This window comes from Tupaia chinensis, unplaced genomic scaffold (assembly GCF_000334495.1).
Source record: "Tupaia chinensis unplaced genomic scaffold, TupChi_1.0 Scaffold000119_2, whole genome shotgun sequence".
NCBI lineage: Eukaryota > Metazoa > Chordata > Mammalia > Scandentia > Tupaiidae > Tupaia > Tupaia belangeri.
This window is the reverse complement of record NW_006159586.1, coordinates 4,029,416-4,055,358: the sequence shown is the minus strand read 5'-3', so window position 1 is coordinate 4,055,358 and position 25,943 is coordinate 4,029,416. Positions and strand designations below refer to the sequence as shown.

The window sequence follows — 25,943 nt, the reverse complement described above, 5'->3', positions numbered from 1 at the left end:
AGATAGAAAGTGAGGTGTCATCCCCCACCCCCAGTGGAGGGGGATGGCCATGCTACAAATGTCTTCTCCTCCATTCTCCTATTGGGATTTTGGGCACACGCACGCATGCATCTGGCATTTTCAGGCCACTGGATCTGAGACTTGAACTGAGGTCAGCCATGTGGGAATCTAGCCATCTTAACTGCCACACGACCTCCTGGCACCAGTCTCCCTTCCTGTTAATGTTTTATTCTAACACTTCATGTCTGAGGAGATGTTTGTTGACTGTGGCCTGTAAATGGTGGTCCACTGGCCTCTTGCTACACTGTGACTCTTAGGGGTGGTTGTGGGGCAAGTCACCGTTGGCCCGCACATATAAAATTCTGCTCTGGAGTAATCGCACGTTCAGAGCGTTGAAAGGACAGGTAGCGGGGAATGAGGGGTGTCTCCTGCAGGTTTGCCTTCAGGAAGGCAGATGCTTTGATTGGCAGCCCTGGAGGGGAAGACACCCCTCCCATGCCGTATCCTCTTTAAGCCTTGGTATAGAACCTTTAAGAAAGGGTGGTTGGCCGACTCTGTAGCCTGGTGGCTAAAGCAGCGAGCTCCCGCACGGCAGACTGCATGGGTCGAAGCCCCGGACCCAGTGGCTTGAGAAACACCCTGGGCATGTCCATGTGCATGTCCAAAATCCAAAAAGGAGGGGAATGGGGGGGAAGGGATTGAGGTGTGACTATTCCCTCTGCCTCTGGCAAGCACATGTTCCTTATACCACCCCCCCCACACACACACACACTAAAAATAAAAAAAAATGGTCGGTTGGGTAGTTAACCTGCTTGAACTGGTCTCTGATACCACATCATTAGAGAGTAGGCGGCTCCCAAGGGCAGGGGACACACTGCGGTCCTTCTCTCTGGTGCCTTTTAGAGACGGTACTGACTGGAAGCTCATTGTTTCCTGTGTACAGAGTCTGGGATGATGAAAATTCTGGAAGTAAACGGTGGTGATGGCTGTACAACAGCGTAAATACACTTGGTGCCGCAGAATTGTACATTGAAAAATACAGTGGTATGTTCTGTATATTTTACCCTAATTAAAAGCAGGAAAAGGTCCTGGTAGTAGGACTAGCCCCTCCCCACCCTCGCCATCGCTGAAGTGTCTGAGCTGTGACCACACCGGTGTGGTAATGAGACCGTCCCCAGGGTAGACTCGGGCGGGCAGAATCGAGGCCAGGCATTCCTTTGGAGACTCCCCAGCTGGACGGCTGCCCAGGGGTGAAGAGCAGACGCTTTCCCCAGCTGAGACAGTCCAGTTCCAGTCGTGGAGGCTCATGTCCTGCCATGCTGCTCTTGTCTAGGGGCTTCCTGGAGGCCTAGCTTTGCTGGGGCGCCAGGAGGTAGCAGGTGGCCGTAGAAAAGAGGGGTCGGTCTTCCAAGTCGCTGTCCCCTTATGGTCTCCAGTGCCTGTCATGCCGGAAGGGCTTTGAAAATGAGTGAGTGTTGTTTTCTTTTTTTTCTTGCCTTCTCACATGTGGGGACTAGAGAGTGGGTGGGCATATGGGGTTTGAGGCAGCATTTTGTGAAGGAACAGAAGCAATGGGTTAAGTTGGGTACATTTCATAGAATGAGTTGTAACGTAAAATTGGGGGAATAACAGGCACAGATGTGGCGATGTTCTCAAACGGGATGCAGAGTCACTCAATTTCTAATAAACTTAAAAATTCTTCCTTGGCTGAGGGGCGAGAGGAGAGAGACAGCACCCCCAACAGGGTCTCAGCACTGTGACCCAACCTCAGCTCCGGCCAGCCCCCCGGCTGAGGACACTAGAATGGCTGGTGTGCTCAGAGAGGTACACGCGAACCTGGAACCCTCCCATGTGGGCTAGCCTCTCAGAGCACTGTGTTTACTGCCTCACTGTCCTGCCTCTTGTCATTTTTTTAAAAAGTAGAGTGATAAGTTACTCCCTAGGACAGATGGCCATACCACAGTCCCTTCTCTTCCGTTCTCCTCTTGGGATCTTGGGCACACACACATACACATGTGCCTGGTGTGATTTTCAAGTTGCCAGTCTGGGACTTAAACTGTGGTTGGCCACGTGGGGATCTAGCACCGTAACCATCATGCCTACTGGCCCCGCCTTTTTATTTATTAATTATTTTAATTTGGCCAGAGAGAGAGGAGAAGCAAGGAAGCAAGCGGCCAGGTCTGGGACTTGAACCTTGGTCGGCCATGTGGGAATCCAGCACCTTAACCACCACACCACCTGCCAAACCCTTTTATTTTTAAAAAGTATTTTAGCTTGCTTTATTTTCTAATTTTCTGCAGTACATATGCACAGCTTTTATAATAAAATGTTTTACACATTTTTGAAAGTGTTTCATAATGAGTTATGAAATTATATTCTGATACATTAATAAGCCTGACAATTAACTATTGGGTTTAGAAACATGGAAGTCGCTGGTGACCTTGACGAGATCTGTTTTAGTGGAATACAGAGAACCCGACCTGAGTGGAATCGTTTGGCAGTTCCTCAAAATGTTAAACAGATACTGTATGACCCAGTAATTATGCTCCTAGACATAGACCCAACCAAACTGAAAAACGTGTTCACACACAAACCCACACACAAACATACATAACAGTATTTTTAGTAGTTCAAAGTAGAAACAACTCTGATGTCTATAACCGATGCATGGATAAACAAAGTGTGGTATATCCATACAATGGAATATTACATAGCAATCAAAACCAAAGTACTATGTTATATAGATAAACTTTGAAACCATCAGGCTGAGTAAAAGAAACTGATCACAGGGACCAGCAGTTAGTGTAATGGCTGTGTCGCTGGACTCCCATGTAGTCGACTGCGGTTCACATCCCGGACCCGGTGGCTTAAAACTCAGGCCGGGCGCGTATGCGTGCGTGCCCAAGATCCCATGAAGAGAATGGAGGAGAAGGGATTGTGGCGTGGCCATCCTCCCTGGGTGGTGATTCCTTGCTTTCTGTCTCTCTCTGTCTGGCAAGCGCACACGCCCTATAGCAAAAACCTCTCCAAAAAAAAGAAACCAATCACAAATGTAAATAAACTGTATGATTTCATGTTTACAAAGTGTTGACAAGTGATTTCATAGCGACAAACTATTAGTGGTTGACTAGAGCAGGGAGGGTGGGTGGGCAAGGAGATGGCAAGTGACTACTAATGGGTCCTGAGCTCTTTGGGTGGTGTTGAAATATTCTAAAAATAGATTATTGATGGTTACACAATTCTGGATATAGCAGAAAATGACTTTAAATGGCTGAATTGTACTCTGTATTTCAGTTAAGTCCTTACTAAGACAAAGCTGCTGAATGATGTTCCATTTGTTTCACTCTCAATGTTTGCTCAGTTACTATTTTCTCTTTTGTTGCCATTGTGCAGATATTTTTAAAAACCCTTATGTGAAAAGCAGATCTGATGGTTACACTATAATCTAAATAACTATGTATATACTCCAAAAAAGAGGGGAACACTCACACTTGCCTAGGAATAATATACTTTAAGCTGACAATGTATCAAATAGCCTGAATTCTGAAACCCACTTTGGATTGTATAAAATTACTTTGTAAAGTTACAAAACACAAGTGTCTCTCTCTCTCTCTCTCTCTCTCTCTCAGGAAATGTTCTAACAATTAATGATGCTGTATTAAATTTTCTCTAATTTTTTTTATAAAAGTAACAATGGTGAGTAGAAGGTAACATTGTTTTATGGGTAAACCGACTAAGCAAGTTTGTGTATAAACTCACAGATTAAGTTAATTAGAGCAGATTTTCTGTCTGGGCTTGCAATTTCAATAGTACACAATAATTATCTCTTGTTGAAGCAACATCTGAGCATTTAACCGAAGATACAAATAACAAACCCAGCACAAATATTCAAACTTGGGAAATTAAAATTAAAATAATAGAAAAAAATTTCCTTCCATAAAAAGTATGTAAAACATATTTCATGTGGATTATTCACAAGTCAAATGTGAATCACTTCTGTATACTTTAAAATTTTATCAACCAATTAAAGAACAAATTTCATATTCAAAGACATTTCCAGAATGCACTTACAACCAACTTACTGATACGTATATTTGAAAAACATAATTTATTTCCTTCAAGTCTTTAAGTATAGGACATTTTATTTTTGGTGCACCTTCTTATGCATTTCTTTAAGAACTGCTTTCTCAGCACCTGCTTAAGTTATTTTTTTCATCTCTAATGGTTTCTTCTAGCGCTGGTGACGTTATTAGGGAGACAGTAACGTAATTTTTATTATAGCAATGACTTTGATCAAAAGCTGCATTTGAATTCGATGTGCCTTTCTCCCACTTCTCAAGGGAATGTCATTCTGCCTCACTTCCTTGTTCTTTGGTTTTGCTGTGGCTCGTGAGAATGTTACGCTGTACTACATCTGAAGTTGGCTAAATACTGCTAAGGAGTTGGGAGCTGGTGACATTAGTTCCCTCATTTATGACTGTGTTGTTAGCACCCTGGTTTCTCTTTTCTTTAATTCATCGTCTTAAGGGTTTTTGCTTTTCTTATCAAAATGCTGTTTTCTTTCTTCCTCCTGCACCATAGACTGGGTCTCTGTCTGGACCACTCTTCACGACACTGCTGAAGAGATCAGAACCTTTTCCTGACCCTTAAACGGTCAGGAATTTGAGTAAGGCACACTCCCATCTATAGTGAAACCAAGTATCTTTTTAAATTCAGCATCACTCTTTAGAGACGCTACTTTATTGCTTCTTCCTTGAGAATCTTTATTTCTTTCTCGTACCTTTTTCTAATGTCGCTGACATTTCATCTTGGTCAGTGTGAGGTGTCGCCTGAATTTTCCCCTGGGGCTTCGGGAAGGCCCTCTGCAGTTTACTGGACATGTCAGAGAGCCGGGGGAGACAGCTCATCCAGGGAAGCCGGGAGTGTGGGCCCGAGACTGGCAAAGGGGTGAGAACCAGAGCGGGAGAATGTGGGGCAGCAATTTCTCTGCTGCAAGCAACTCTCGCCTCCACTTTTTTTAATTGGAGGAAAACACAAAAATGCATAAGTCCTAAGTGTATAAATTGATATATTGTCAGTTATACTGAACCCACCTATATGTCCAGCACATGACCAAGAAACAGAACTTACCAGCGCCCTGGAGTTTCTTCTGCATGTCCTGCAGTCGCTGTACCCTCACCAAGGGACGTGAACGTCTCCACTCATTGTGTACCTTTGTTTTTTAAGCTTTAAATAAAGTAATTTAGTATGCCCCCTCCCCCATTTCTGCTATAGGGCACATGTGCTCACCAGCAAGACATAAAATGAGAAATCACCCCCCAGGGGGCTGGCCACACTGCAAACCCTTCTCCTTTTCTCAGCATCGTGGGCACACACAGCCCAGTGTGTTTTAAGCCAATGGTTCTGAAACTCGAACCAGGGTCGACTATGTGGGCGTCCAGCATCGTAACCCTTATGCCATGTGCTGGTCCCAGTATGTATTCTTATGTCGACATACTTGGCTTATCCTTGCTGTTTGCAGCTGTCATTTCTGCATTATTGTTGCTACATGGTATACCGCAGTGTGAAGATGCTGGGATTGATGTATCCACTTTGTGAACAGACATTTGAGTTATTTCCATTTCTTGGCAGTTAATGAAAAAAACAAAGCAAAAGCCCTGAAAATAGTTTTGTACATGTCTTTTGGTAAACATGTGTGGATTTCTTTTGGGTACATGTCTGGGAGCGGAATTGCTGTCATGGGGAATGTTGTGTTCAGCTCCAGTAGATGTTGCCGCAATTTCCTGAAATGGTTTTTACTTATGTCGACAGAAAAATAACCAACTATAAAATTAATCATTAATAATTAATGCAGTTTATTTCTAAGCCAACTGTGAGTGACCTAGGCTCGGAGAAGAGGCATACGTGCCTTTTCTCAGGGTGATCATGTACAGGGGCTCCTTTTATTTGTTTGAGATCAACAGACAACATTTAGTGAAAAGATTTTCCATTGGTCTGGCCCAAAAAGGCGGGACATGTGTGTGGGGGGGAGGCTTGTAGGTTATAGGTGGGTTCCACAATTCTTAGGTTGGTGATTGGAAGGGAAGATCTGTGTCTTAAAGGCTTAATCTACATCTTAAGGAAAAGGGAAGTTCTGTGTCTTGGGAGGAGATAAGCAAAAGAATATACTGTGATGGTTGAAATATACATCTCAAAGATACTATGCCAGGGACAGGAGGTAGGAAGAATCCTGTTAATAGAAAATAAAGGGTCTGTTAATGTTTGTGGGCATGACTTCCTCAGTCCCCTTTTGAAAAGATTTTGGAAAAATAGGAAAAGTAGTCAGACTTCTGTCCACACTTACTTATCTGTGAACAGTGTATGAAAATCCAGGTTGTTCCCCATCCTTGCTAATGCTCATGGATTTTTTTGTTTGCCTTTCTTTTCTATCCCAGCCATTACAGGCGGTACAGTGGTGGTGTGTATTGGTATCCTATTGTACTTTAAAAAAAAAGTATTATTTAATTTTATTCATCATTATCATTTTTATAATTTGCTACAGGGAGAGAGAAAGTGAGAAAGCAAGTGGCCAGGTCTGGAACTCGAGTCGTGGTCAGCCATGTGGAGTCCAGTGCCTCAAACACCATGCTCCCTGCCAGCCCTCCTATTGTACTTTAAAAAAAAGAATTAAATTTTATTTATTATGATCATTTTCCAGTTTGACCAGAGAGAAATGAGAGAGAGAGAAAGTGAGAAAGCAAGCTACCAGGTCCAGGACTTGAACCATGGTCAGCCATGTGGGAGTCCAATGCCTTAAGCTCCATAAGACCTGCTGGCCCCCCTCCTGTGGTACTTTAAATTTATGTTTTCCTGATGACTAAAGTTGAGCACTTCTCCAAATTCATATTCACTGTGAAGGTGAAACGCGACCATTAGAATTCCAGTGGGTGAACAATATGCATCTGCTCACTATTAGGGAACTTAGAACTAAGTTTGCCAAAATGTATTTGCTTTTTTTTTTTTTTATTAAAGAATTATTTTATTTGACTTTATTTTAATTTGACCAGAAAGAGACAGAGTGAGAGAGGAAAAATGAGAAAGCAAGCTGCCAGTTCTGGGACTCGAACCGTGGCCAGCCATGTGGGGAGTCCAGCACCCTCAACCACCACACCACCTGCCAGCCAGCCCCCAGAATGTGCTGTCATACCGTCTGTAATACTGTGTCCGAAGGCCGGATAGCATATGATGATGTAGGCCCAGCATGGTGGATGGGGACCTGGAGGGAGGTCAATTCCCCGGGTGCTCAGGGATCTGTAACTTATTTGTGAGAAGGCATCAAGTGCTGACCAGTTCCTCGGACCTGGCAGGACTTAGCGTAACAGAACCCAGATCCTTGCGTTTGGAAACGCTGGCATAGACGTTATCTGACCTTGAGGCAGGTGGACTGACCTGGGAAGGGGAGCATTACCACCGCTGAAATCCCGTCACCAGCCTCACTCTTGGGCTGCAGTCTCGATCCCTGGAAGGGAGCGGGCACCTGGTGTGTCCTGACAAGTTCCGAATTCTGAAAAGTGTGTGAGGCATCCCTCAGTGGACACTTGGGGGGGGGGGTTGGTGTACGGGTGTCTGGTGCTTTCCTTTATATTCCTCTGGGCTGGTGGCCCTAGTGGCCATGTGGACACCCGTGAGAACTGGAGGACGCTCAGGATCTTCAGAAAGTTCATGGAAAGGGCAGTCATATAATGAAAAATTGTGGGGCTGTAAATCTCTTTGCATGAAAATAAACTCTTATTTTTCCACAGACTTTTTGAAGCCCCCTCATATATGCCGAGTTGGGTGCTGGGGACCCTTGTTTCCTTTCATCTTTTCAGTGTGAGTTCCTTAGTGCAGAAGCTGCTAATCATTCAAGTGGATGGATCCCGAAAAAGCCCGTAGCAATCTTGGCCTGTCTGTCAGCTCTGAATGGAAAGTTGGAGGTGACAGCTACTTTTGCTTGCAATTATTGGGTCATCAGGAAAGTCATGACGTATTTTTTTCATGTTTTTCTATGCTAAACTGTGTGATGACTTTTTCGATGACCCAATAATATAGTATTCTTTTATGCTCTCCTTCCCTTTTCCTTTTTTTTTTTTTTTTTCCATTCATCCAATAGAGGCAAGTCAGATCCCTCTGATGCCCAGCACCCCTTACTTCTCGGGCATCAGGGCTAGAAGGAACACGGTATGACGGACCTCACTTTCCATTCCTTCCCACGCCTGGGGAAGGGTCTTAACTTCCTCCCAGCACTTCCCCTTAGCAGTGAGTGAGTTCTGCCTCTGGTTTAAGGCTGCTCTTTGCACATCTTTGTGATTAAAGGGAGCCAACTCCCTCCCTTCCCCACCTGATTTTTTTCCTCATTGCCCTCACAGCTGTGGCTTCATTTGAGACTGCTTTCAAATAATGAGATCATCCAGGAGATGTCCATGGGAGGTTAACAGGGGTTATCCTTGAGGCCTTCTTGGATTCAGATTGCAATATGCAGTCAGATTTGCTGAATCAAAGTCCAGCCCTTCTGATCATTTCGCAGCATGGCATGCCCTGGCCTCGGATGTGCATTTACTGGTAGAGCTTCACAGTGCTGCTGATATTTATCTTTTGAAATGGGACAGTGGTGGCAGGAAGGAGTGCCAAGAGCCGGAAGTCATTGGCCCAGGGTTCTGGCTCCACGCTGCTATTAGGGATGAAAGCTCGTCTCCTAGCGTCGCAGCTTGGCTCAGGGAACTGGGCTTCCTCTGCTGTGTTTCTCTCTCCTTTTTTGGCGCGTGGGGGGGGGGTTGGTGTACGGGTGTCTGGTGCTTTCCTTTATATTCCTCTGGGCTGGTGGCCCTAGTGGCCATGTGGACACCCGTGAGAACTGGAGGACGCTCAGGATCTTCAGAAAGTTCATGGAAAGGGCAGTCATATAATGAAAAATTGTGGGGCTGTAAATCTCTTTGCATGAAAATAAACTCTTATTTTTCCACAGACTTTTTGAAGCCCCCTCATATATGCCGAGTTGGGTGCTGGGGACCCTTGTTTCCTTTCATCTTTTCAGTGTGAGTTCCTTAGTGCAGAAGCTGCTAATCATTCAAGTGGATGGATCCCGAAAAAGCCCGTAGCAATCTTGGCCTGTCTGTCAGCTCTGAATGGAAAGTTGGAGGTGACAGCTACTTTTGCTTGCAATTATTGGGTCATCAGGAAAGTCATGACGTATTTTTTTCATGTTCTTCTATGCTAAACTGTGTGATGACTTTTTCGATGACCCAATAATATAGTATTCTTTTATGCTCTCCTTCCCTTTTCCTTTTTTTTTTTTTTTTTCCATTCATCCAATAGAGGCAAGTCAGATCCCTCTGATGCCCAGCACCCCTTACTTCTCGGGCATCAGGGCTAGAAGGAACACGGTATGACGGAACTCACTTTCCATTCCTTCCCACGCCTGGGGAAGGGTCTTAACTTCCTCCCAGCACTTCCCCTTAGCAGTGAGTGAGTTCTGCCTCTGGTTTAAGGCTGCTCTTTGCACATCTTTGTGATTAAAGGGAGCCAACTCCCTCCCTTCCCCACCTGATTTTTTTCCTCATTGCCCTCACAGCTGTGGCTTCATTTGAGACTGCTTTCAAATAATGAGATCATCCAGGAGATGTCCATGGGAGGTTAACAGGGGTTATCCTTGAGGCCTTCTTGGATTCAGATTGCAATATGCAGTCAGATTTGCTGAATCAAAGTCCAGCCCTTCTGATCATTTCGCAGCATGGCATGCCCTGGCCTCGGATGTGCATTTACTGGTAGAGCTTCACAGTGCTGCTGATATTTATCTTTTGAAATGGGACAGTGGTGGCAGGAAGGAGTGCCAAGAGCCGGAAGTCATTGGCCCAGGGTTCTGGCTCCACGCTGCTATTAGGGATGAAAGCTCGTCTCCTAGCGTCGCAGCTTGGCTCAGGGAACTGGGCTTCCTCTGCTGTGTTTCTCTCTCCTTTTTTGGTACCTGCTTCCTCAAATCCAAAAGCTTAGAGCCTCGGGTCTTCCTTGGGGAGCACAGTGTGTTGTGCGTGGAAAGGGAGGGACTCCGCACGTGCTGGATCCAGACTAGCTTTGCCATTGCTGCATGGGCTTGTGCAGTATCAAAGTATTGAGTTTTTAAAAGAGTAGAAAGACAGTCATTGACAACAGGCAGGCACTGCTTTCGTGTGTAAATACTTTTTAATAGCCCTGCTAAAATAGCTTACAAAAGCTATTTGTATGAGTCTTTAGGCCACATGTTTTACCATAGGGCGGGCGCCACCATGCCCAAGGCCACATGTTTTAATCACATGTTTTCAGATTGGCTGCTCTCCACAGGCTTGGGCAGAGAGAGACAGACAGACCGACCACTTTTGTGGAACGTGGGCACCTGTTAAAACAAAGATGTTAATCCTTCTCTGAAAGGGTTATGAGAATTAAATGATAATGGATAGAAAAGACCTAATATGGGGGCTGGACATGGTACTAATCCAAATAGTTGGTTCCTTTCTTTAATCTGAGGGGCAGAAGGGAAATGATGAATTTATACTATGGAATTAATACGGCTGCTCCTGCACATAAACCTCCCCGCCGCCTTCACTGTCTATTAGGTTGTTCATAACTTGGCTTCCTCAGTGCCTTGGCATGCACCCGAAATATTCCTTTATTCTCCATCGTGTCTTTCTGTGATGTCTCCCCAGACTCACGGGATCTACAGAGACCTCTGTCTCCTGAATCTTAGATCTGGGGCAAGGACAGAGGGCATGTTCCCATTTCTTCCAGAGGTGAAACACCTACAGCTGGCATGGCCTATTCTAGCTCAGATGGGGTCCCTCTCCAAATACTTGAGTGACCACCCTGTACTAGGCACTACTCTGGGCATTGGAGGCATACGGTGAACAAGACATAGTTCTCTCACCTCCTGGAGGTAGATGGGCATGAGGCAGACAAGAGATGAACCATATTTCAGGTAAGAAAACAGAACACGAGGCCGTGAGGGAAAGTGATGAACAGGGCTTGTCCTAGATTAGTTCTCCAGGAAATTCTCCTTAGAAAGGTGGTATTTGAGATTTACGTGTCAGGGAAGAGCTCTGTGAAAATTTCTAGACAGCATGAGGAGGAGAGTTGCAAACTGAAAAGCTCACGAAGAAAGTGACTTGTCCTGTAGCTTGCTGGGTGGACAGAGATGAGGGTGGTGGGGAGGGTACCAGGATTTGAACGCCTCAATGAGGAACTGATTTTATTAATGCCGTGGAAGATTTTAGGCAAGGAAGTGACATGATCTGATGGGCCCTTTCAAAAAAAGACCCGCTGGCTGCTGTTTAGAGAACGGATTGTTGGGGCTGAGAGCAGAACCAGGGAATCATGTAGGGGAGGGCGCAGGACAGGGCAGTGTGAGTGGAGACGGTCAGCTCTGGGATAGCTTTTGGAAGGAGAACTAATTGGGTCTTGCTGATGGAGAGCAAAAAAAAAAAAAAAAAAAAAAAGGAAGCCAGGATAGCACCTAGTCTTTTGCTTGAACAGCTGAGTAGGTTGGGCTATCATTTCCTCCCTCCTCTCCCCATCCTTCTCCCTCTTCTTTTTCTTTTTCCCTTTTTATCCATGAATGAGAGACAGACTCAACCTCAAGCACGACCGTCATGCCCAGCTTCAGCTAGCCTGAGTAAGGGCCACACCTGTGTCTCGTATGCTCAGGTCTCCCATGCAGACCTGGAGCCTTCCGATTGGGGTCAGCCTCCCAGCGATGGTTGAGATACCACTGTGTCGTCGTCATTCTCTGACGTGAGAAAGTCTAGGAAAGAAGCAGATGAGGAGAAAAGGATTCAGGAGTTGAGTTTTGTTTTTAAGTTTTCCGTGTACATGTTGGATTCCCAAATAAAGACTCAGTTGATATGTGGGTCCGGGTCTCATGTCCGTGCCAAGGTTGGGGCTGAGCTACGTCTGAGAGAGTTTGCAGCCACATGTTGGATGCTAGCACACTCAGAGAGCATGGGTGAGGCTGGAGAGGATGTGCATGGAGGGCAGAGCCAGTGAACTGCACACTGAAGGGAGCAGCCAGGGCTGAGAAGCGAGGCCAGGAGTGTGGCCATGACAGCCAAGTTGTTTTGGAAAGCCCGCTCTCAGTGCTTCTGTGTCGGGGAAGACGTGCCCTTCTAAATTCACTTGGTCTGATTCCTTCACTCTGCATCCAGAGGTCCTTGGCTTTTCTTACCTTGCCAGTTCCATCTGGGTGCAGAGTTCTGTTGCGTGATTAAGTTGATGTAAATTATTTACTGGTCTGTCTTGTCTTAGTTTTCAATGTTTTATTTTGCCCACGTGGGCACCCTTTACATGGTGCTGGGCTTCCATCGTAGGTGCCAAGAAGAGCAGTGATACAGTTAGGATTTGTGTAATGCTCCATCGTGTGAACACGCTTGCTTTTACCCTGATCACCCAACTACTCATGCACTTGCCCTGGCTCCTCCCATGTGAAGGATCAGGTGAGAGTCCCTTGGCTAGAACTGGCTAGTCCCTTTGCTGTGTGTGACTCTAGACAGCCTTTTCTTTTTTTAAGGTTTCTAGCAAAGGGCACATGCCCTCACCAGAGAGAGACAGAGAGAGGGAAAGTGAGAAGTCATCCCCTGGAGAAGGTGGTCAGCCACAATCCCGTCTCCATTCTCCTCTTGGGATTTTGGACACACATCCACACATACCCAACATGATTTTCAAGCCAAGAGGTCCGGGACTCAAACCGTGGTTGGCCCTATGAGACCCCAGGGCATTAACCACTTCGCCACCTGCTGGCCCCTGACTGCCTTTCTGAATGTTACCTCCCACCATTACCTTTCCGAGTGCCTGGCTTCAGCTGGCTGATGGCCTCGCTGCAGAGAGCCGTCCCTGCCTAGGTTGGCAGCTCTCATTCCACTCCTTCCAGTCACACAGTCCAGTGTGTTTCTGGGACTTCCTTCTGGACAGTTCAGTGGGAACTCCCCTTTCAGCATCTCAGGACCTGGTACTGCTCACTAAGTTTAACATGGGCTGATTCGCAGAAAACATTGTCCTGCCATTTTCTTTTTCTTAATGCCAGAGGGCACATAGAATGGATGTGTGAGCGAGCACCCCCAACAGGGCCTTGGCACACCACAGCCCTTTTCCCTCTAGTTCTCCATCCCGTTGGGGTCCTGGGAGTGCTTGCACGTGCCCATGGGGCCAGCCATGTGGAATCAGGCTGCTTCTGTGCAGTGCCTGACCTTACCCAGGGTGGCCTCTGCCACTTAAAATAATTCGAATTTCTAATGTTATGCTTTGTTTAAAAATGACACTTTTAGCTCCCTGAGGGCAAAAACACGTCATAGCCCATGTTCCACAATGCCCAGCAGTGGCAGTGCATGTTCTTGTGAGGTGTTCACTGCTTGGAATTACTCTTGAAGCCCGTGTGAGGTAAGACTCCTGTGAATGAGGAGATGGAGGAAGGAAGTGGGCCATAGTTTGTCACGGGTCTCAAAGCGGTTAGCGTCGAGGCTGGGGCCAGCCTTCTCTCACCACCCACTCCTATTTCCAACTTTCCCAGATCACGCTCCCCAAATACCAGCCACTCGCTGTGCCCTCCTCTGCCTTTCCCTAAACCGTGCTTCCTCTCCACCAGCTGAAGGAGCGTGGCAGGCTGGGCTGGATCCTTGAAGTGCGTAAGAGCCTCAGCTGGCTGGCCTCTGCGCTGTCAGGGGCAGATGTTAAGTACTATTTAATCGTTTTTTCTTTTTAACCTCTTTCTTAATGGTTCCTAGTTATGTAAGTTGCATATGTATTGTAACCACGTTTGGCCTTGGCATTCACGGTGTCCCTCCTCTGTACCATCCGTTCCCATAGAGCTGAGATCAGAGTTTTCTGCCCCTGCAGCGCTTCAGAGGGGCAGTCCTGTGAGAGGCTGGTGCCAAGGAGACCTCAGTGGCTGGGAGTTCCTGTCCCTTTCCCTCCAGCCCGAGACTTATGGGAGTCCCTTGTCCCCAGTGATGGAAGATGGGTGGTCTTGTGTGACACAGCACATTTTAGAAGTCAGCTATTGATTGGGACCAGCAGTTGGCGTAATGGCTATGTTGCTGGAATCCCATGTGGTCGACTGTGATTCGAGTCCTGGACCCAGAGGCTTAAACTCACAACGGGCGCATGTGCGTGCGAGCCCAAGATCCCGAGAGGAGAATGGAGGAGAAGGAATTGCAGCATGGTCATCCCCCCTGGGGGGGTGAGTTCTTGCTCTCTCTATCTCTCTCTGTCTTTCTGGAAAGTGCACTTGCCCTATGGCAAGTCTCTCAAAAAAAAAAAAAAAAAAAGGGCACCAACTGTTGATTATCCCTGTTAACGGAAGCAGGGCAGGTGCCTGTAACTAAGTGGAATGTCTCTCGAATATTCCCCTATGGCTGGGAGGCCTGTGTGAGTCTCCTGCCCTCAGCATTCTTCCATTCTGGTGTTTTCCTTTGAAGAATTATTTTACTTTATTATCATTATTATTTTAATTTTATTAGAGAAAGACAGATCAAATACAGAAAGTGAGAAAGCAAGCTACCAGGTTTGGGACTCAAACCGCGGTCTGCCATGTGAGAGTCCAGCATCTTTAACCACCATGCCACATACTGGCCCTCTTCCATTTAGTTTTTTTTTTGGAGAGGTTTTCGCTATAGGGCGCGTGCGCTCGCCAGACAGACAGAGAGAGACATAGAGACAGAAAGTGAGAAATCACCCCCCAGGGGGGATGGCCACGCCGTAGTCCCTTCTCCTCCATTCTCCTCTCGGGATCTTGGGCACGCACGCACATGCGCCCGGTGTGAATTTTAAGCCACCGGGTCCGGGATGTGAACTGCGGTTGACTACGTGGGAGTCCAGAGACATAGTCATTACACTAACTGCTGGTTCCCCTTCCATTTAGTTTTAAAGTTAGACAGTGCTCCACTCAACACAACATTGCTGCCAAACTTTCTGAATTTGCAGTTTTAGTTTTAAAGTTAGACAGTGCTCCACTCACTTAACACATCTTTGCTGCCAAACTTTCTGAATTTGCAGTACTCAGAAATTGCCACGGAATCGGAGTTCTGATAGATAAGACCCAACGTTGCAGGAGCTATGTCTATGCTAACTCTGCAGAGAGAAATGCAGTGTTGTCAGACTCCATGCTGGAGTTCGAAGACCAAGCTCTTCCTTGTGTCCAGATTGCTTGAGCTGGCGACAGCCCTGTGCCGATGGGTTATTTCGATAGCACTATATTTAGCATTTCTGCCGGGAGAGAGGCTATAGATTCTTGCTATGAGAAGCAGTAATCTACAGTGCTGGAATGTGCATGCATGCATTCATTTAGCCAGTATATACTGAAGCACTTTCCAGGCCCTGTCCTAGACCCATACACATGGAGATCAGTAACACTTTATTCCGACTTTAGCGGGAAGAGACGCACCTGTACATATGAATGTAGTGCAATTCAAGTCTGTCATGGTGAAAGCGTGGGTGAGGGACCAGGAGGGCAAGCACAGACAGAAGTCTTCGTAAAGGAAGTGAGCTGGGCCTCAGAGGGTACATGGCAGTGGGGAAGGTGGGGAAGGAGCACGAGCAAAAAGCAGACAGGAAAGCCTGTGAGATAGCAGAAGAGGTCACTGAGGCTGCAGTGTAGGAATGGGGTCATTGAAGGGAGGGATGGGATGTGGGTAGATGAGTCACTGGGCTGGATTGCAGACTCTTACATGAGCTTTTTCTTACAAATGGAATGAGTTTTTTTTTTTTTTTAAAGAATTATTTTATTTAACTTTATTTGACCAAAGAGGGACAGAGTGAGTGAGTGAGAGAGAGAGAGAGGGAAGAGAGAGAAAGTGAGAAAGGAAGCTGCCAGATCTTGGACTTGAACCATGGCCGACCATGTGGGAGTCCAGCGCCCTTAACCACCACACCACCTGCTGGCCCCAGCATGGGTGTTTTTAAGTAGGGGTTGTCATCACGAAGGATGAGGTGTTTAAGTGTGGTTGTGTTTTTAAGATGACAGCTGTAGAAAGAGTTCCTAAACCTCAGCACTGCAGGTAATTGCGGCGGGTAGTCGTTCGTCGTGAGAGTCTGTCCTGTGCATCATGGAATGCCGCGTAGCATCCTTGAGCTCCCCCTACCAGATGCCAGGAGCAGCCCCCAACCTCCACCTCAGGTTGCAACAGCCAACATCTCTCAAGACACTGCCACACGTCCCCCGGGATAATTTTGCCCCATCCCGCCCCATACCTTGTTCGAGATCTTCCACTCCAGGAGGAAGCTGTGTAGGAAATCAGCTGGAGCAAGGACGGATGGGAAACAGGAAGAGAGGTTAAGTCTAGAGGGCAGTATTTCTGGTAAGAGGGGCTCTGCTGAACTGGGGCAACAGAACGGGCATCAGGAGGAGAGGCCGAGTTTGAGAAAGGCGTCGACAGGATCTGGCATGCTCTCAGTGCCTGAATGGGGTTAAGCAGCAGGTCTTGGTAACTGGCTGGAATTCCTCAGTTAAACTCTGAGTATTGGATATGACTTGGAGCGGAAGGAGCACTGGTGGGAATTGGGGTCTGTGTTGGGACTCACTCTCTTTTAGGGGCCCCTTAACTTCACTGGATCTGGTCTAGAACATCTGTGCTTCCTGTCTCATGGACTTCTAAGATGCCAGTTGTGAATGCTCTTTGAAAACTGCAGCTCGCTCTGGGTAGTATTCTTCTAACGATACAACGCTGAGGAGTGAGGGCAGTGGGGACGGGGAGAAATTACGGATGAATGGCGGGCAGTGTGTGTTGTCGAGCTGCGGACTCATGGACAGTGAGGCTGGACAGTACTGAACTTGTACGAAATACTTGAACGTGAGGCTGGGGTGTTGGGACTTGGTCAGGGAGAGTTGGCTGGTGCTTGGCTGAGGTCTTGGCTGTGAGTGGTGGAACTCTCATAGCATGCTGTCCTTCATCATCCTGAGCCAGCAGTAAGAGCAGACTCTAGAACTCAGCATGAACTAAGATATGAAGGTGCCGTGTTAAACACGCAGACGGTGGGTACAGCAGGAGAGGAAGTGACCTATTTCTTTTCTTTTTTTTCTTTTTCCTTTTTAGATTTTTGTTATAGGGCATGTGCATTCACCAGGGGGACAGATAGCGAGAAATCACCTCCTCGGGAGCTGGCCACCCCACAATCCCTTCTTTTTCATTCTCTTCTCGGATTTTGGGTATGCACTCACACTTGCCTGGTGTGAGTTTCAAGCCACTGGGCCCAGGATTCGAACTGCTGTCTACTATGGAAGTCCAGTAATAAAACTGCTACATCATCTGCTGATCCTGACAGTCTATTTCAAACATCCAGTTTCTCTCTCCCTCTTTCTCTCTCTCTAATTTTTACATTTAATTTTAAATTTAAATTTTAAAATGTAATTTACACTTTCTGGACTCTAGTGAGCAGGGTGCTCTTGGGCAAGGCACTGATTCTCTGGGGACCTTGTTTGTCTAACCTGCTGAATAAGGATAGAAACTTAATCCACTGAAAACCAAGCATGGAACCAACGGGCTCGATGGTGTCTGATCAGACGGAGGCCTTTCTGTTGAGCCATAAGCCTTAATCTTTTCATGGATATATTGAAGGCAGACATTAAAATATTTTGCCACTGGCCACCCTCTTACTAGGGAACAGGAAGGTGATTATTTCTTTCTCTCTTCTTTTCTTTTTTTTCTTTTCTTTTTTTTTTTTTTGTTTGCCTTAGGGCATGTGTGCTTCCCAGAGAGGGAAAGATAGAAATGGTGTTAGGGAAAGTAAGAAGTCACCCCTGAGGGGTGGGCAGGGAAGAATGGACACCCTGGAGTGCCTTCTCCATTCTCCTCCCAGGATTTTGGACATACATGCACATGGCTTGAGTTTCAAGGCACCAGGCCTGGGACTTGAACTGTGGTTGGCCATGTGGGAGTCCAGCGACATAACCACTACACCATCTGTTGGCCCCCAGAGCTTATGACATAACCACTACACCATCTGTTGGCCCCTAGAGCTTCATTTAGTTCAGTGTAGGTTGGGAAAGCCAAGGCTGGGAGAATGTGAATGATTTGACCAAGGCAGCTGTGTGACTTGGATGCTGAGGGACGGCTGTGCACTTCGCAACCAGATTACCAGAACACACTTCTTCCATGCCAGGACCCAATTGCTTTTGGCCTGACGTGTCCAGTGCTGGGAAGAATAAATTGGGATGATCGCTTTTCTTTTCTTTTTGTCTCCTTTTAGACATTTTCATTTTCTTTAAGATGAGGACTCTTTGGTGAGCAAAGAGTAGCCTCTGGCAATTAAAAAAATTAAAAAAAAAAATGCAACTGCATGGTCCACTTCCTTAATTTCATTGGAGTTTTGGCAGGACCTTTGTGATCTTTCCTCCTCGCTCCATGGTGGGCTGGGGCTCCAGGGAGGCCCTTGCAACTAAGGGAAGACCTGGGATGTGTCCCTGGTTTAAGACCTGAGTGATGCTGGAAAGAATGCAGTGTGACTCTGGCTGTGTCCATAATCTGGGAGATTTCACACCTGGTGTGTGTGTACCCATTTTAAGACCTGAGATACGTATTTGTTTAAATTGGGGTGCGCACCGATTTCAGCAGCTGCCGTTAATCTGTTCATGCCTTTGCCAAGAGTTCATAGGCTGTCTAGCTGTAACGCGTCTGCACCAAAGGGAGAATTTTGTTGGGGGATGGGCTTACTCTTGTTGTCCAGAGTTTTAGGGCTCCTCTAGATCTAAAATGTTTCTAATTTAAAAGCGCTTGTATTTAATATTCAAGAAATGTTATATATTTGGTGAGGCAAACAGTACCAGTTAAGACTGTAGTGCGTTTTTTGGTGGTGGTTTGGTTTTTGTCACCTGTCTCTGAAGGTTACTGTGTTTCCTTTCATTCTTTTTCCTTCTCCCCGCCCCCACCCCCATTTGCTATATGGTACGTGTGCTTGCTAGACAGAAGGGAAAAGTGAGAAAGCACTCTTTGGGGAGATGATGGCCACACCGTAATCTCTTCTTTTTTACCTCCTTTTGGGATTTTGGGCATGCGTGCATATGTGCCCACTGGGTCTGGGACTCGAACTGTATGGTTAACTGTGTGAGATCCAGCTGTCTTAACCATCATACCACTGGCTGGTCTACTGTGTTCTTATACAAGTTGGGCATCCCTAATCTGAAATCCAAAGTACTCCAAAATCTGAAACTTTGAGTATTGACAAGATGCCGTAAGTCTAACATTCCACACCTGACTTCACTTGATGGGTCGCAGTCAAAATGCTGCAAGAAATAGTGTATGTAGTTACCTACAGGCTATGTATGTAAGTTATATATGAAATATAAAGGAATTTCATGTTGAGGCTCAGGTCCCATTCCTAAAATATCTTGTTATATAAGAAAATATCCCAAAATCTGGAAGAAAAACCAAATCTGAAACATTCCCTGTCCTGAGCACTTTGGATAAGGGATATCCAACCTGAGCGGCAGTGCTAACTCGGACCCTGAACAGCAGCTGCTGAGTAGCACGCTCACCTGATGGGTGGGGTAAGGCTTGAGTGGGTTGAAGGAAGGTAGTAGGCAGGAAAAGACTGCTGCTCCAGCTCTATAGGAAGGTCCAGCAGTGGCTTCTCCGTGTACACAGCGGACAGGAACTACCCCTGGTCTCCTCGTTCACCTCGTCACCCCTCTAAGTGATTTCCTACAGTGACACCATTGAGGGGGAATCGGGGGAGTTTTAGATTTAGATTGGAAATATAAGGCACTTTCTCTCATTTTACCTCTTCTTCAGATGAACCCCCCCCCCCAGCCTTCAGAGTAGAATGTGTAAAGGTGGCATTTCTCACAGTCTTGTCTCTTTTAACCTCTCCTAAGTTGTCTTGTTAGGAATAGAGACAGTCAGGGACCAACAGTTGACATAATGGCTATGTCACTGGACTCCCATGTAGTCAACTGCAGTTTGAGTCCTAGACCCGGTGGCTTAAACTCACGCCGGGCGTATGTGCGTGCATGCCCAAGATCCTGAGAGGAGAATGGAGGAGAAGGGATTGCGGTGTGGTCAACCCCCCTCCCAGGGGGTGATTTCTTGTTTTTTGTCTCTGTCTTTCTGGCAAGCGCACACGCCCTATAGCAAAATCCTCTCCAAAAAAAAAAAAGATTTTTAATATGAAGATGGGTTACTTAATCCACATAGTAGGTTGCTCTGTTTAGGGAGAGGAGCTGTAGCCATATTGCTGTAAGTAGGATTTCAACACAATTTTAGCTTCTTGATTGGATCCAGAAAAACGTTGAACTGCTATATGCACTGGCTTTGAGTAAATCTTTTCAGCTTCCTCAGCAAGCAAGTCCAATGGATTTAGCAGCGTAGGTTTACAAAGCCAACTTGCCATTGACATAGCCCTTTTAAATAAAAGATTTTGGGTGATCTTTTTCCTTAGGCCATTTGCAGTCTCCTATGAAGGTCCCCCTGTGCCCAATTCAGACTCAGATTAATATTCCAAGTTTGTCGGAAGTAGACTTGTGTAAGGTACTGAATTAATGAGATCTGTTGACCAAAGTGAAACGTGGGAGATCCTGGAATGAGTGCATCAGCATCAACATGCCGCTTTTCAGCTATTTCTAGGCCTTTGGTGTCACTGTAGTGCCTGTCACCAAGAGGTGACTGGTATAAACCAGCTGGTCCAGTGCACGAAGCGTTTCTCCATCTCGTCAGTTTGCCACCTGAGGACGTACCGGCTTACTCTGCTAACTATATCTGCAGTGCAGTAACAGGTTCGTTTTCACTTCCACAGCTGTACGGAGCTGGGTTCATCTGCTCCAAATACAGTGTGGAATGTGGACTACGATGCTGGTGACTGGCATGATCAGATTTCCGAGCTGACTCTTCTCAAAAGGCCAATGGTTGAGATGATATGGTGCCTTAAGCACATGCAGTGGCCAAGATCGAAAATAGGAGTGACTGTTTGCTATCCCAGCCCGTGTGCCTTGTGCATCTTTCTCTGGCATTTTCATGAGCCTGATTCTCTTTTCATTTAAGAAAGGACATGGAACAGGATTGGGTAGGAGTTGGGTTGGGCCCCCACAGCCCATGATTGACTCAGAAATCAGAAGTGAATTTTCAGCCACGTAGTTGGCTCTGGACTGTCTGTGTACACACAGTGGTTCTTTGAAAAGTTCATGGAGGTCCAACCTGGTGGCACAGTTGGGAGTAAACTGAACTGCAGAGCTGGAAGCCACATGGATGACCAGAGGTCCAGATCCCTGAGTGGGCCTGAAAGTGTACCAGTCCCATGCATGGGTCCACAGATCCGAGGAGCTGGAGGGCGGGGAAAGTGGATCATGGCAAGGATGTCCCCACGATTGTCTTGTGCAGGTGTTCTTTATCATGAATACAAATAGATAAAACTCTTAAAAAGTTCACGGAGATTGGGTATCATTTTAAAAAAACAACTGTACATAGATTTCTAAAAGATTTTTGCACCAAAATAAACCTACACTTTAATCCCATTTTTCCACGGACTTTTTGAAGTCCCCTTGTATAATTTTTCTTCTGGCTCTAACATACACGGAGTTTCCCCATGAAGAACTTTTGTAGTGAAAGGGAAGGTTATTACTGTTCCAGATGCCTTTAAGTGGGAGAGAGTCAGCAGGGAAACTAAGAAGCTTGGCTTGCAGCTTCGGGAGGGGAAGTTAAGTAGCTCAAAAGTAAACTGGAAGCCATGGGCTTCTATGTTGCCATGACGCTGGGTGTGCACGAGGGGCTGCTGAGATTACTTGACTGTGTCTGCTGGCCTGAGGAGGGATCTTCCACGGACTGTTCATGCCAGGGGCCGAGTTACTGTGTCAAATGTTTGATACACATTGTTCCTTACAGCCCGGGGACAGATGGTTTCTCCCATGTTGCCAATGAGGAAGCTGAGCATCCAAGTGCAGTCTTTCCTGATGATGATAGGAGTTGAGACTGGACCCTGTACCTGAATCTTAACCTCCTCGCTCTGTCTCTCACAGGGGGAGCCCAGAAAACTAACAACACACTGAGGATATTCTTGACTTCCCCCGCCCCCCAAATTTGGGCGACTAATCCTTACCACTGGGTTCAGGGTGCACTTGCTGTGTGGGCCCATGAACGCTATCTCAGACATCAGTAAATACATAGGTGCTGGTGGGACGTCCTGCTTGGATGGGGTTCCAGGCTTAGTCTGTGTTCTCCGTGTTCTCTGGAGAGGGTGGAAGTCGAGTTGCTGACAAGCAGTCGGTCAGGGGTCTCTGTCGTTCCCGCTCAGGCCAGGCCACGTGGGAACTGCTGTGGTGCTGAGGTAAAACTATCAGCTTAGTGTGGAAGGGATTTTCCTTCCTTTCTACTCCTTTCACAGAACTGTTGTTTTAATAGGAGAAGCTTCAAAATGGACATGTTTATGCCAAACAAAAGATATTATTTATGACATTCATTAAGAAGCGTTTAGTGTGTTTGCCTAACCTCACTAGAGCACTGAGCTATGAATATCTTCAGTGCTACTTTTGTTTCTGTTTTTTTGCTCTAAGTCATATGTACTTGCAGGGATGGGGAGAGAGAAAGTAGAAATCCCAGCCCTCACCCCCCACAGGGGGAATGGACACAGTGCAATCCCTTCTCCTCTGTTCTCCTCTCGGGATTTTGGGATTTTTGGCATGCATGCACACACGTCCGGTGTGTTTTTCAAACCACTGGGTCAGTGCAGTTGGCTGTGTGGGATCCAGCCGCCTTAACCTCCGCACCACTGCTGGCCCTAGGATTACATGTTTTAAGAGGGTAAATTTATAAGGGCGTATGGGTTCCTTTGGCCCAATGGGCTTTTTAGTCTCTTGGCTCTGTGGCTTTCTGGATACCCTCTCTTTGTCCAACCTGGGACTGCTCCAGGGTTAGTGGCTGACTGTCCATTTGTTGAGGGTGGCGTTTGCTCCCCAGGTGGCATCTGAGTCCTATGTCTTGTCTCTCTCCTTTTAACGTTATGTTCCTCTGAAACCTGCGGTCAATCCAGCTCTTGTAACTGCACGGTAGCTTGTTTTTTGATATTCCCTGCGATCGATCTCAGGCCGCTCTTATACAGAGAGGTTTAGTGGCTTCTGTGCTCATTCAGGGGTGGAAGCTGATCTTGCATTTTCTCCAGTGAATTCCAGCAAAAATTTATGTCTGCGTAAATACTTGCTGACGACGTTTGCTGTTGACCCGAAAGGACTCCTCCTCGCCCACCTCCAACTGGAGCCCTGATTGCACTCATGGGGCAGAGGTTTGAGAACCTGCTGACCTGTGGACATTACTTTAGACCAGAGATGGAGTGATGACAAGTGGTCTGTGTTCCTGTCCTCTGGCTTCTAAACACAGGCAGGAGAGGGCAGTTGGTCAGGTCAGCCCTGTCAGTCTGTAGGGCCCTTGGTTTTTTTTTTTTTTTTTTTTCCCCAGGGAGCTCTGCCCAGCCTGCCTTGCTTCATGCCCTGGCTTGGTTGCAGCTGAAAACTTCAGTCTGCCTGATGCCTCGCACTGAAATGACCTGTGGCTTGAGTGGGTGGGCATTTTATACATGTAATTACAAGAGACTTGACCTGTGTGAAATACATACTCAGCAGGGCCCAACTGTGTAAGAAATCAGTGTGTTGGGACCAGCAGGTGGTGTAGCGGTTACGTGGTTGGGCTCCTACATGGCTGACTACAGTTTGAGTCTTGAACCTAGTGGCTTGAAAATCACTCTGGTTGGTGTGTGTGTGCGCGCGCACGCCCAAGATCACAGGGGGAGGATGGAGTAAAAGGGGTTGTGGCATGGTCATCCCCCTTGGGTTATTTCTCACTTTGCTGGTGAGTACATGTGCCCTAAGGTGAGAACCTCTTTAAAAAAAAAAAATCTGTGTGTCTGCAGTGGTGGATGATGATGGAGGACTATGGTCTGAGACCGAGATCGTGGATCCTGCCCTTGACTCAACCCTCAGCAACCTGGGCGAATCGTTTAGTACTTCTAACCCTCAGGTTTCTCCTCTGCCACAAGGGAGTGATACCCTGCTCTCCGTAACTCAATTGAGAAACTAAGTTGAAATGATTAAGGCACTTAACGTTACCTTTACTAGTGAAAGGTCTCAGTGGTAGCATGTCAGTAATTCCGGGAGTGAATGCTTTAAGTGTCTCTTAGCTTCTTCCTAAAGTCCATCTCGTTCTGAGACTTGGTCTGAAATAGCATGCTTAATTCTGGTCATACTTAATTATCGTTTGGAAAGTTAAAAAAAAAAAAAATTAACAGTGCTTGGGCCCCATCCCCAGAGGTTTAATCTTAATTATTCCAGGGCATGGTTGTAGTGTCTTTGTTTTTTGTTTTTTTTTTTAATTATCTGAAGATAATTCTTACGCCAGCAGCATAGGAATCACTTCTCCTGTTTTGGAGTGGAGGCAGACTAGGTCCAGATGTTGATTTGAAGACAAGATATGGCAGCCTATGTACAGTGACTTGCAGGATGGCCAGAGGGTGCCACATGGAAGGCCTTAGGCTTCTTATTTTCCCACATTGGTTTCTTAATCCTACCCCAAATTCCACCAGAATCTGCCTTTCTAGACAAAGGCCCATGGTCATCACTGATCATAGCCTAGTACCACCAAGTCCTGATTCTGTGGGCTCTCATTTAATTCCTGAAGCGCTTAATGAAATAGGTGTGCTTTTAACCCCATTGTGCTGCTCTGAAAACCAAGGCTCAGACTCAACAGCTTCCTCAAGCTGCCAAGTGGTTGTGGCACGAGTGCTCACCGATGCTCGCTGGCACCCGCACTCAGCGTAGTACAGCACTGCGTGAAAACGGATACAGATGGGCAAATGCTGCTCCTCAGGAGCTTGCACTTACATTTCAGCTGGGCCCTTTTGCAGAGAGTGCCTTAGCTTAGGGATAAGAATGCACAGGCTGAATTCCATGTGCAACCGCAGGCTCACGGGAGAGGCCCTCCAGGCATGTGAAAGCCTGCGATGCCCTTCACATCAGTCACCCAGTCGAGTCCCATGGACTTATTCTCAGACTGGATCATGGAATTCACCTGCGTGGGGGCTAACAACACTGTCTCATTCCACCTCGTGGTTGAAGTAACTGGTGTGATCGTGGTGTCTCCCCTGCCAGGTGTTGTCTGGCATGGGGAGTGGTGAGAGCTGCCCAGGCGGTTCTGATGTGCCGTCAGGTTACCTGTTGTTGTGGTAGGCAGCCCCCTTCCTGCTGTTGATCAGCAGCTGTTCCTGAGCTGGACCGGCCCCTGTGGAGACAGAGGAGACGGAGAACAGCTTGGTACTGACGTGTCTGCACCTGATGGAAGCATCTGCCTTCTGCAGTTAGTGTATGGGACTCTTCCCCAAAGAGCTGTCCCAAATCACAGGCTTCTCTTTGATAATTGGGTCAGACGTTTTTATTTACTTGGATAAGATGGAGTTGAGCATCATTGGAATGAGGCAGGACCAGAGCGCCGCGCTGTAATTGGCCCCGTACGTGCGCTAGCCTTTCCTGCAGCCGGCCGCCTCGCTGTGAGGCAGTGGCAGAGGTCAGCTAGGTTTCAAGGAATTCCTTGAAGGCGAGGAACGAAAATAAGAGGTGGCACAGAACTTTGGTTCTAGAGAATATCTGGCTCACATAGGCTGGCTTTCTGTGAAAATCTGTGTGATCCTGCTTTTCCCTAGACTGTCGGTGAGAGTCCGTTCCAGGGAGAAGGTGCAAAATGAATAGCTCATTGCATCCGCTGCAAGCAAAACAGTGTGGGTATGTTTAAAGACGAGGTATGGTTTCCCTAATACAAAGTTAACCATTTTCAAGCGAACAGTTCCCAGCATTGTGCAATCACTACCTCTGCCTATTACACGTTATTACCCCGAAAGGAAATGCTTCCCCTCCAAATCCCGTCCATCTAAAAGCTGTTTTTTTTTTTTTTTTTCCCTTAAGTCTTTGTTAACTGTTGGGCCCCCGCCTCTCCCTTCTTAGTTTC

General features: G+C 46.7%; 1 protein-coding gene and 1 pseudogene across 2 annotated transcripts in view; one reads left to right on the top strand and one right to left on the bottom strand.

The window, feature by feature from the left end:
• Positions 1 to 25,943, top strand: part of MYO5B (myosin VB) — a 275,873-nt gene that overhangs the window by 9,041 nt on the left and 240,889 nt on the right. The gene's annotated exons all lie outside the window — the stretch shown is intronic.
• Positions 4,142 to 25,943, bottom strand: part of LOC102478962 (ligand-dependent nuclear receptor-interacting factor 1-like) — a 23,169-nt pseudogene continuing 1,367 nt past the window's right edge.